The 12,962-nt window shown below is 40.3% G+C and overlaps 1 long non-coding RNA gene across 1 annotated transcript; it reads right to left on the minus strand.

Annotated features, from left to right (window-relative positions):
* Positions 1-10,486: 10,486 nt before the first annotated feature.
* LOC115277313 lies at positions 10,487-12,662 on the minus strand. Its single transcript, XR_003902365.1, has 2 exons — positions 12,514-12,662; positions 10,487-10,735 (listed from the first exon to the last, which is right to left on the minus strand). It is a non-coding gene; the product is annotated as an uncharacterized LOC115277313 (long non-coding RNA).
* Positions 12,663-12,962: the final 300 nt, after the last annotated feature.

Consider the following 12,962-nt stretch of genomic DNA (forward strand, 5'->3'; position numbering starts at 1 on the left):
ACATCCTTGCCAACACCTGTTGTTTCTTGAGTTTTTTTATGTTAGCCATTCTGACAGATGTGAGGTGACATCTCATGGCGGTTTTGATTTGCATTTCTCTGATGGTAAGTAATGACAAACATCCTTTCGTGTGTCTGCTGGCCATGTGTATGTCTTCTTTGGGGAAATATCTCTTCATGTCTTCTGCCCATTTTTTATTTGGATTACTTGTTTTTGGATGTTGCGTTTTATAACTTCTTTCTGTATTTTAGATACTAACCCTTTATTGGAGATGCCATTGCAAATATCTTCTCCCATTACATAGGTTCCCTTTAGTTTTGTTGATTGTGTCCTTTGGTGTGCAGAAATTTTTATTTTTATACAGTCCCAATAGTTTATTTTATTTACCTTGCCTCAGGAGACATATCTAGAAAAAGGTTGCTATGGCCATCATTGCTCATATTTCAGTTGAGTATCCCTTCTTATTCTGATGGGAAACAATCTATTTAGGGTTAGTTGTCATGGACTAAAACTATTAGTAGTGATTCTAATATAAAAAAAAAGATATTTATTTTTCAATTAGAGTGAGTAATTTGAATGCTAGGATACCAAGGAAGTTTGCTTGACTGTCACAAGAGATAGATAAAGTCATTTTATAATAACAAAGGTGTCGGTTCGTGGGGATGATATAAATCATAAATTTAGATAAATTTTAAATACATATATATGCTCATATATATACCCAACATTAGAGTACCTAAATATGGAAGGCAAACATTGGTAAATCGCAAGACAGAAAGAGATACAAACACAATGATAGTAGGAGACTTCGGTGCCTCACTCCCAACAGTGGAGACGTCATCCAGACAGGAGACTGACAAGGAAGCAGTAGACTTGAGCAGGACTACACTGACAGCATCAGAACTCATTCTTCTCGAGCATACGTGGAATATTCTCTCTGATAGATTGCATGTTATATCAAAAGCAGGTCTTACCTAAATTAAGATGAATTTTATGTATTAAAATTTTTTCTATAAATAAGCACTCATTTTATCAAGAGGTGAGCATAATTGCTGTTCTCATTTCATATTTTAAAACGTTGAATCAAATATTAATAAATTATTATATTTAATTGTACTTTTTACTGCATTCAATTCTTCAAATATTTGTATAGTTAGTAAATTATCTCACTAAGTAGCATTATCTGAAAAGAAAACAGAATAGATTCCCTGAAACTTGATTTATTATGTAGCTACTCTAAAATATTTTCATTTAATTAAAAATTATAATGACATACTAAGTTTCTAAAATTTTTTAAATATTGGTACTGTTGGAATACTATACTGGATTTAAAATGTATAATTATTACACATATTTTATTATCTTTTTTTTCTTTTAAAGTTTCTTTTGAGAGAGACAGAGACAGTGCAAGTGGGGGAGAGGATGAGAGAGAGAATCCCAAGCAGGCCCTGACCCACCAGCACAGAGCCTGATGTGGGGCTCAAACCCACAAAGCTGTGAGATCATGACCTGAGCTGAAATCAAGGGTTGAACACTTAACTGACTGGGGCACCCAGGTGCCCCCCAAACATGTTATATTTATTTTAAATGTCATTCTATGTCAGTAAAATATTTGAAAAGATATAGTCTTTAATTTACATATTCAAAACATCCAAAATGTATATTCAGTAGAAATCCTTTATGAATCCCGATTTTTTTAAATGTCTTTCTCTTTTAAAAGGATATTGGTTTTGTCCTGTGTTGCCGGTGAAGTGATAAAGGGCAAGTGACAGAAAATTGCTGGCCAGAATACATCAGTAGCATTTTTAAAGAGCCTTAATTCTAATCAAATACTGAGAATAACTGAAATATCATATAAGCCTATGTGTAAAGTATGGGTTTTTCTCTCCCAAGACTTTCGTCAGGAAAGAGGAGTGTACCTCGTACAAGATTCCTCAAAAAATATTAATATTAAAGATAAACTGTCAATAACTTCATCGATAATAACGAAGTACAGTTTGGAGAAGGCACAACCCAGTAGTGATTTTTGGTTGCTTATAAAGTTACCTTAAGTAATTGGTAAAAATACAAGGCAAAGAAATCTAATGTAGCTTTAGGGATTATTGTAGGAATACACAGTATGTGGCACAATATGTGATAATCATAAGGCTTGGGTATGATTGTGAACATGTCTTTAGAAATGGAGTAAGTGGAGATTTGTCTTGAATAGGGGAGATTTTAGCTCCAAGGAACACTTCCACTGGCCACATCCTGGCTTCTCTCTATTTAAAGAGTTACCTCCGTAACTTACCCGGAAATAATAGTAGCATGCTCTGGGAAGCTAGGGTAGAGAACTCAAATATTCATCTTTAGGGATGAAACTTTATTGATGTAAAACATGTATTTGATGAGTTTAAATAAATTATTGCACAGATAAAAACTAATAGTTTATATTAATGTTTTGTTTTACATTGTAGACATATATAACTAAAATCGTATAGGAAACATTATAAGGTGGCCTTATATTTCATCTACATCCCTAAAATTTAATCTATTCAAGTTGATCCAGAATTTTTTCTCATTGGGGAGAGCAGACTATATAAGTATTATATTATAATTTTATATTATAATAACATATTGAGGTCCCTATTCTATCCAGCCATAAAACAGAGATGCAAATAATATACTAAGTAAAACCAAAAACTTTTAAAAGTCACAAGTGTTTATGAGTTACAAGTTTGTTGAGGGTTTCAATTTGTTAGATGTATAATACCTATTTTAATGTTTTGAATAGTTCTTTTCATCTGTGTTTGAGGGAGTCACCTTTTCCCCATCACTTAATATCATTTTAGGGCAGATTTGAAAATATGCCAGTCTAATATGCTAGTTTACTAACCAATAACTTTGGTTATTAAAATTTAGACCTATTTAAAAATTTGAGTCCCATATTCTTTTCAAAGTTTCTTCTCCCTACTCTCCTGGGGAGAAGTTTGAACCCTTTTGTTCAAGGTTGAAGTGTGTGTGTGTGTGTGTGTGTGTGTGTGTGTGTGTGTGTGAGGAAGAGAGAGGGAGAGAAGAGAAAGCACGTGTTTTTCTAAGTGAAAGAAGTTTAAAAGTTCCCTCCATTACCACATCCCACGCGGAATGTTGTTTATGGCAGAGAGGATAAAATATGGAATATTCAAATTCAAGGACACCACAGGGTCAAGTAAACAGAGAGATACCTGAGCTGGGTGAATAATTGAAACAACCATCAACATTTTGCAGCTCATCTTAGGAAGAGGAAGCGCTGGAGTGTAGAGGTGCTTGGGGTAAAATGTGAAGATCTGAAGAAGCTGCATATTAAAGCCGAGAAATAACTGCAGACATATCTTTCTAACTGTGTAACAGGCCTTCTTCCCTGCATTGTACTTGCTTTAATCCTCTTTCTTTTTTAAAATAATTTAATGTTTATTTATTTTTGAGAGAGAGAGAGAGAGAGAGAGAGAGAGAGAGAGAGAGAGAGGGAGAGAGAGAGGGAGAGAGCAGGGGAGGGCAGAGAGAGAGGGAGACACAGAATCTGAAGCAGGTTCCAGGCTCTGAGCTGTCAGCACAGAGCCCGATGCGGGGCTCAAACCCATGAACCGTGAGATCATGACCTGAGCCAAAATCGGATGCTCCACTGACTGAGCCACACAGACGCCCCTTTAATCCTCTTTCAGAAGTCTTTAGGGCAGATAATTTTACTGTCTCATTTCAGAGTAGGGAACTGGCATACAACTTGTTAAAAAGTAGAGACGCTGGAATCCAGTGCTTTAGCTGGCACTCCTAAGCATGTGCTTTTAATCCCTATGCAAGGCTGTCCTTTAGTGTCTTGGAAAGTCTGTTACATGAGAACGTGCCATGTGGAATGACACATGGAAAATTTACCATATACCACAGGGGGGACAAAGCAATGAGATCTCAAGACAGAACGGTTTTCTTCCGGTCACATTACTGGCCTCTTTCCTCAGCCCGGAGCTTCCTTGCTGTGCCATCATGTGCGATGGCCCTGGAGCCAGCCTTGGGCCCCACACGTCACAGTCCTAAGGTGTGCCAGAGGTCATGAGCCATGGGCTGAAAACTTTCACACTGCGAGGAAAGGAGCCCTTCGATAAATATTTCCTCCTTTCCTCTTCCCCCAAACAGAACGTCCTCAGATGCTTTTTATGTGGTTTTGTGAACAGTCCCAATGAGGTGAGTAAACAGTCAGTCACCCAGGTGGCTGATTTAATAATGCAGCCTTGTGTTGGCTCTTCTTGCTCTCCAGCTTTGCTCCCTTTGACCTTCGATCCAGCTCCCTCGGATTGAACACCCCCAGCAAACTGTTTGTGCTTTAGCCTTTGTCCCTGGCTCTAAGGGAAACTGGGGTCGGAACATCAGTAATGTGTCTGTTTCAGCAGGTTAGCTGTGTAAGTGGAAGGGAGGGTTGTGTGTTACGGAGAGGTTTTTTGGTTTGTTTGTTTTGTTTAAAAGTAAAGAGGCTAGATTATTGGTTCGCAACCCTGGCTGCATAATAGAATTATCTGGATAGATTTTTTTTTTTTAAAGACTTAATTTTTGTAGAGCAGCTTTGTGTTCACAGTAAAATTGGAGGAAGGTACAGAGATTTTCTCCTCTGGCCCCTGCCCCCATATACACAGCCTCCCCATTATCAACACCCCCATCAGCGTCATACATTTGTTTCATTTGATGCCCTACGTTGGCACATCAGAATCTGTCATTTACATTAGAATTCACTCTTGGTTTTGTACATTGTATGCACCTGGATAAATGTAAAATGATTAGTATCCATCACGAGAGTATTGTAAAGAATATTTTCACTGACCTAAACATCCTCTGTATTCTGCCCGTTCCTCTCTGTCCTTCCCTTCCCTCCTCCCACAGCCTCTGACAACATCTCTGGAGAGAATTTAAAAAATAATTGTACCTATGTCCCACCTTCAGAAATTCTGATTTAATAATTCTGGAGTTGGCCTGAACATCAGTCAGGTTTGGAAAGTTTTGGATGATGGTAATATATAGCCAGGACTGAGAAATCTGGACTAAATCATGCTTAAATTATTAAAATTTAAAAGAGATGGAGAGATCCAAGGGGGATATTTCATAGTTCATAGCTTTTCAGAAAGGGGAAGAGATTGGGATTCAGGGCACATTTGCAGAGGTTAATTTGTGCAAGTCAGCGGAACACCAACATGGCAAGGAGCTGGGCATCTGTGTTCTCCCGCACTTTTCTGCACAGGCATTGCCGGGGGATCTTGTTAAAATGCAGGTTCTGATTCTTTAGATCTCGGGTCTGAAATTCTAACGTCTAACAAACTCCAGGTGATTCAGTGCTGCTGGTCTGTTGGACACATTTTTATTAGCAGGGATTTGGGATTTGTGGGGTTTTTGTTTTGTTTTGGGGGTGGTGGTGGTAAATGTGATTGAAAGGCAAAAGGAAAAGGGAGTTTAGAGTGTATTTAAGATAATTCTTCAATAATACTCATGTTCCATGGAATCCAAACTTAGTAATTAGGGAAGTGAAAAGGAGATTAATGAATGGGACACAAGCAGAGGGGTCAATGAACTGAAGGTTTGAGGCCGATGAAAGCATTGTAGCGACATTACTGAAGAACTCAAGTTGGAAATACAGGAGGGTGTGGTGGTCTTAGACAGGGATATTTGCATTAATGGTATGGGGTAATTAACTCCAGGTGATGAAAAAAGTCAAGGGCTTCAATTGAAGGACTGGGGCAGAGTAAAGGAGAGCATTGGAGATAAGACCAAGGAATTACTGCAGGCCAGGGCGTTAGATTACTCTTAAACATGTGTAAGTTCCGGTGAAGAAGAAAGCAAGAGTCATACAACAAGGTCCTCGTGGATGAAAGGGACTCATTGATAGATTATCACAACCAAGATCCGAATAGTTTAATTGGCATGAACCTCAGAGGCTTTGGAGTTTGTTCTTTAGCAACAGTTGTTTCCATCCCATCCTGGCATTGGAAAATGTGGAGGACGTAACTCCACTTGTTTGATCCAGAAGTACAGTACGACCTTGGTTTGTGAGCATAATTTGTTCCAGAAACATGCCTGTAATCCAAAGCACTTAAATATCAAAGTGAATTTCCCCATTAGAAATAATGGAAACTGAGATGATTCATTATGCAACCCAGAAACATCCATATAAAATTGATTACAATATGGTAATATAATTCAAAATAATAATGAAAATACAAAATATAAAAAATAATGATTTAACCTGAACTTCTCTTTAAAAACCTTCATGGGGGGCCCCTGGGTGGCTCAGTCGGTTAAGCGTCTGACTTCTGCTCAGGTCATGATCTCATGGTTCATGGGGTCAAGCTGCACATCAGGCTCTGTGCTGACAGCTGAGAGCCCGGAGCCTGCTTCAGATTCTGTGTCTCCCTCTCTCTCTCTCTCTCTGTCTCTCTGCCCCTCTCCTTCTCACACTCTGTCTCTCTCTCAAAAATAAATAAACACTAAAAAAGTAAAAAAAAAAAAAACGTCATGGCTGGTGCGAGGGAGGGAGAGAGAGGAGGGTTATAGGACAAGTGTCACTATCACTAAAAGAATCACTGCTACCCATTGACTCAATGGAATCTTTTTCTGCAGGGGGGCCATTTTATATGCTTGCATGGATGGTGACTGGAGTATTAATAAACTCTTGTCATGGACTGTAGTTAATGGAACTGGCAATAAGGCAGCAGAGGAAAGGGTCTAGGTCTGCAGGCAGCCTGACCTAGAAATGAAACAACACATTCCTAAGCTTACTTTTTTTTTTTTAATTTAAATAGCTTATTACCAAGTTGGTTTTCATATAACACCCAGTGCTCTTCCTTGCAAATACCCCTAAGCTTACTCTTGTATGGAAAAGCAAAGGACTGCCCATGGATGCTGTGAAGTGACCAAAAATACACTAGTGCCAGTTGTGGGCACCTCCCAGCATTCTGAAAAATCACTGATTTCTGCCAAACACCATGGCCTGAGACCAAGCATCCAAGAGTGGGAGATGATCACCCACAATCCTACAGAGAGAGGAGAGAGAGCAGAGACAGAGAGAGAGAGAGAGAGAGAGAGAGAGAGAGAAGACCCTTTGGCTCAGTTGTGATCATGTGACTTTCAGCCTCACGTCCTACTCGTATTGCAAGACATCGCTTGTTCATCAAGTTAAAACTTATTAGAAAAGTTTGCTTGTCTTGCAGGACACTTGCAGAACATGTTACTCACAATCCAAGGATTCACTATACTTGGGACATAAGACAATAGGATTACTGCTGACAGGCCTACGGAGATCTCAGTTACAGGAAAAAGGTTGAAGCAAGTGAAGTAGTAGTTGAGGACAGAGAAACGCTCACCAATCTCAGAATACGGGTTCTAGCATCACAGTGTGCTTTGAGAGCAGTGGGGGGAAGGTCAAGAAAGAAATTACAGATAAATTTTGGAGAGGCAATCAACAAAGAAGAAAAGTCCAGAAAGGCCATTTGAGGTGTGACCAAGAAAAGCATCATTTGGGTTGGGAGTGGTTTTCTTCTCATATTTTCTTGGAGAAGAACACGCTCTTGGTAAACCAGTAATCATATGTGCTTTGGAAAGGACTCCTCAACTCCGTTCTCCCAGAGCTGCTGTTGACAGCTCAGTCAGTGTGCACTAGACAGTGCATGGAGAAAACATCTAAACCATAAGGGCATCATTTCTAGCATCTCAGGAGCTACAAGTCTCCAAATAAAGATAAGAATCTTATTTTTCCCTAATGACTCATGACATAGACTGTCAGAAATGGTATAACATGATGGCTAAGGATACAGCTTCTGGAACCAGGCTTCCTGGGTCCAAATTCTGATCCCAACGCATTCTAGCTTCATGGTCTTGAGCAAGTGACCAAATATCGTTGTGCCTCAGGTCCCTTATCTATAAAATGAGCATAGTTACAGTGTCCAACTCATGGGTCTATTGCAAGGATTTAGTAAATTACTGTGTAAAGCATTAAGAACCGTGATTACCACATAGTTCTATACAAGTGTTTGTTTTACTTATTTAAAGAATTGCTTGGCTTATAATACGTTATTTTGATTTAAAAAGTAATTTTTTAGGGAAGATAATAATAATAATGCTAACAGCAAACCCGTAGGAGAAGAGTCCTTACCATTCATTATTTAATAGTTACAACAACCGCAGGTTGCATAGACACACACACACACACACACACACACACACACACACATTTTTTATCTGTTAGGCAAAACAAAATTGCTTCAAGTGTACCAATGTTGCAAAGCAGAGATTGGGACCAGGTCAGATAATGCTGTGGAAAGAAGAAGCTGCAACCCAGAGAGGGAGCTGATAGTGAAACACATGTGGGAGGCTCACCCACTCCCAGGTTCCTTGTAGAATTCCACAGGAAGAAGTAAACTGAAAGCAGTTTTAATTACAATATTTTTTGACCTGGCCACAGAGGAAGGCAGGCGGCTGGCTGTGAAGGACCCGGTGATCGTGCTCTGGTGTTGCTTCCTCAGTGGAAGGTTGCTATCTCCTAACTGTGTGCTGCTTGGAATAGAAGCACTAACCATGAACCAGATGGTGAAGCATATACCCGGGGGCGTATACCCATAAAGAGCCAACCTTCCAACTGCAGCCACCCCGTCGTCATTTGGGAGGCTCAGAAACCTAGACCATTAAGGGTCAATGAATATTTTCCATTAATTTCCTTTGACTAAAGTTCCTTTTTTCTTTTACATTGGGGAGAAATTACAGCATTTTCCCAATCCAGCACCTAAATACAACTTTGTCTTTACACATTTTCTTGTGTATTTTCAAGGCTTTCTTGGTTCATTCAAGCGATGTTGCTTGGCTTTATTGTTCCCCAGGTAGGATGGTTAATTTTATGTGTCAACTGGGCATAGTGTGCCCAGACATTTGACCAAACATTATTCTGGGGGTGTGTGTGAGGGTGTTTCTGGTTGACATTAACATTGAATGAGACCAAGTAAAGCAGATTGTCCTCCCCAAAGGTGGATATGCAGTGGGTAAGAGGAAATTTCCATTAGGAAGAGGAAATTCCTTCTGCCTGACTACTGAGGCGGGACATCCTTTTTTCAGACACAAACTAAACATCTCTTCTTGGGTCTCAAGCATTATGGTTTTCAGTTGGCACTGACATTAAGCTCTCTTGGTTCTCAGAACTTTGGACGTGGACTAGAACTATACCATCATCACTACACTGCATCTTCAGCGTGCCAACTGCAGGTCTTGGGAATTCTTAGCTTCCATATTAGCACATGTCAATGACTTTTACTAAATCTCTTTCTCTAGAACCTTCTGTTCTTCCGATTCTTTTTCTCTCAAGAACCCTGGTTAAGACACCATGTTGGGTTAGATGTTAGGAATAGAGTAGTTGACATGTTGGTTAAATCCCCAGGCACTTTACCAAATAATCACATAAATTTAAAATATTTTAAATTTGTCCCAAGTGTCTAAAGCACATTCATATATTTATATTAATTTTTTCTCTTTCTTTTGAGAGGGAGATAAAGTTTTAGAATGATGCCATCTTCCTGACTGATAGGATATTTCTATACATGTGAGCTACCAATTATTCTGTACGCTATGCCTTCCATGTTGGACATTTGATCTTGTTAATTTAGTTTGACTTTCCCTAGGTTTAAATTTGAAGCAATACTCTAATCCTTGCATTGACAGCGTAACTCTCTATCGTAATAAAAATTCAGATCAGATGCTACTTAAAAAATGGAAATATGTTTAATTTACATTTTGAAAGCAATGGCCTTAGAATGAGTAAAACCATAGAAAGATGAAAAAAAACTTCAGACTTCTGTATAACAAAAAATAAGTCTGCGGTTCAAATTCCCACTGCCATTAGCCGACTGGGTAAGATTTGGTAAGTCACTTTTTTATTTTTATTTTTTGAATTTATAATAATGAGATCTTCTCTTTGAAGTTTTCTTTTTCTGACTCAAAATGTCAGGCTTAATCACTTCCTCCTTTGTGTATTTCTGTACGGCTTAGCGTCTCATATTTAGACACTTCTCTGCCATGAGACGAGGCTGATGAACCCCGGGTACTCAAGGAGGCAGCCAGCACTCAGTGTCACTCTCCTTTCTGTCTCCAGGAAGGAGCAGAGCCGGGCGCACACGTGCCAGAAACACTGGCTGCGCTAAACTGAACTGAACGCTGAGGTCCCTTAAGTCTCAGCGCCCAGTGATACCATGACTGACAAGACCCTTCAAGTTTAGCAAACGCACTCCCCACTTCTCCAGAGGCCGAGCTCCTTTTGACAGCTTATGAATGTTGTATGTTCTTCCTGCCTCTTTTTTGTTTTGATTATCTTTTCCGCACTGGTCAAACAGTCAGAATATAATTAACTAGATGCTTTTCATATGTAAATATCACAGTGATTACAATACCAAACTTCACTGGGTATCAAAGAGAATAACTCTCCCCTACATGAAAATTCAAAGATTAGATAAAATTACTATGACTTTCAGATTTCTTTTATTCTTTCCTGTGGACAATTCTATCTCTCCTCTTTCTTTTTCTTTTGAATAGACATTCTACTTGGAGAGAAAACTCTTTCGAGTCTCCTGGCCCTTACCATCTTCCCTTCCTTGGCTATCGGAGGGGCCATCTGCCAGGCTTGCTGAAAATGCTAATGGAGCTTTCTTCCGGTCTGCCAAGCGATTCTCTGTTTCTCTGGGATCTTCCATTCCAAACAAATATCCTGATGCAAAATAACAGCAGGAGAAGGTTCAAGAAGGAAGAAGAGCAACACATTTTATCAGTAGCTACTGATTCTGAAACCCAAATCAGCTTTTTAGCATAACTGGTACAGATTTCCCCAAGTACACTGAACCATGGAGAAAGCCTTGGCTCTCTGCCAAGCGCCAAGCACTCTGCACGTGCTACACGTGTTCATTCACCTCATTCGCAGATCAAACTTCTCTCTAAAAATACTGTCATTGTCCGCATTTTACAGATTCGGAAATGAAGGCAGAGCGAGATTCAGCAACTTGGCCAGGGCCCCGTGGCTCACAAGGAGCCTGAGGTTCAGCTGCTGGCTGAGTGGTGATCACCAACTTTTATACGCATCGCAGAGACGGGAGTTCTGTTCCCCTGTCTCCCATGCGTTGCAAGCCCGACGTTCACCCCCAGCTGCTTGGTCCGTGGCCTCCAGCACGTTGGCCTGTGGCAGAGGGAAGAGACTTCGTAGCTGTGAGCCGGCCTCCAACGCTGCTCTTCAGCGGTGACGCACCTCCTTACTGTCCATGTTTATGGACCAAAGCGGGTCATGTGATCCCTCCAGCAGTCAGGCTGAGGCAGCTTCACAGGCCAAGCCTGATGTCAGGGGGAGACTGCATGTCACACCCCAATTTCGTGCCACGCCTGACCCCAATGAGGTGGGGCAGTATACGCCTTTGCCTAGAGGAGACCTACGTGTTTATGAGCAGGAATCTAATCTGCTCGGAGACACTCGGGCCTATAAAACAGCATCTCACTGGTGTCTTTTACAGGGTTAGCAGCTGCTGGGATTTTATCTTCTGTGAATGTCCTAGGCGTACAATTTGCCTATGTTTCTATGGGTTTCTTTCTTTTCTTATTGAAAATCTCACTTTTTTTTATTGTATGCCTAGCAAAAACAGCTATGTTTTAAAAATAGAGTCAATAATGAACTTATGGCTATAGTAAGGGATACATAACAACAAATATAGGAATTTGATCATATGTGGCATATGGTAAATTCTTAGTAAATGTGAGTCATTATTTTTTAATATTGTCTACAATGCAGGTCAGCAAACTATAACCTGCGGGCCAAATCTGGCCCTTCACGTTTAATAAAGTTTTATTGGAATACAGCCACACACATTTGTTTAGGTATTATCTATGGCTGTTTTGTGCTACAAAAGCAGAGTTCATTGATAAAGTGACAGAGACTGTCTCACAAAGCCTAAAGTATTTACTATCTGCCCTTTCACAGAAGACGTTTGCCAACTGCTGATCTAGACTGGTGAATTAAGTGACTATCTAATGGGGAGCACCACCCAGTAGTCCTTAGGTCATAAAGGCTGGTATTAATCTCTAACCTAGTTGCCAGGATGCAATATAATGGATTGATTTACTTTGCGGCAGCAGCAGAGGATGGGAGTGATTTCAAAGGCTACTCTCCTGGTCTTCTCTGCCATGAGGTGTCTTAACCTCACCAAACCAAGGACCCCTGTAGAAGCTCTTTTAACTACTATGTCCAATCCATTACAGGGTCCCTGGTCCCAGTGGACTAACATGAGTTGGGTCCCTTTTTACCTGACTCACACATACCCTTTACTCTCTCCTAGAGGGATATGATGATGATGCTTTGTATTCCCAGGTATCCGTGAATACCCAGACCCTGTGTCCAACCTCAAAATGTGTGAACATTTCCCTTTTAGGAATATACAGGGTCTGAGTAAATGGCTGTAGGTCTTTTGGGGATGAACTGGGGGAATCCTCACCTTGTGCACTCACCATGGTGTGTCAGGGCACATCCTGCTTGAGACCCAACCTCTCCTGCAGAAGATGGATTCCGGACTTGAAAGCAGGATCAAATCCAGAAACTGGGAAAGAGGCTGTGGCTTTTCATGAAAGTGGTTGCTTGCAGCCTCCTGATCATCTATTCTTTAATTCTTGATTCTATAGATTGGATAGTATCTTTCTGGTCGCATATATCTAGAAAGGTCACCTCCTGTTAACTATTTCATCAACCCCTGAAGCCCAGGTGGCTGCCATGTCACGTTGGCCGCGCATTATGACACTCTGCACCCATGGAGGTTGAACACTTCCACTTTTTTCTATTATTTCAGGATCCTGTTGTTCCCATTGCTATCAGGGAGCCTTTCTGTGAAAGCCTCTCCTACCTTCATCCCTTATCTACAGAAGAGAGCCACTACTTTGTGATTCTGCTAAGATTTATATTC

The sequence above is a fragment of the Suricata suricatta genome, chromosome 14, assembly GCF_006229205.1.
Source record: "Suricata suricatta isolate VVHF042 chromosome 14, meerkat_22Aug2017_6uvM2_HiC, whole genome shotgun sequence".
In the NCBI taxonomy this organism is placed as follows: domain Eukaryota; kingdom Metazoa; phylum Chordata; class Mammalia; order Carnivora; family Herpestidae; genus Suricata; species Suricata suricatta.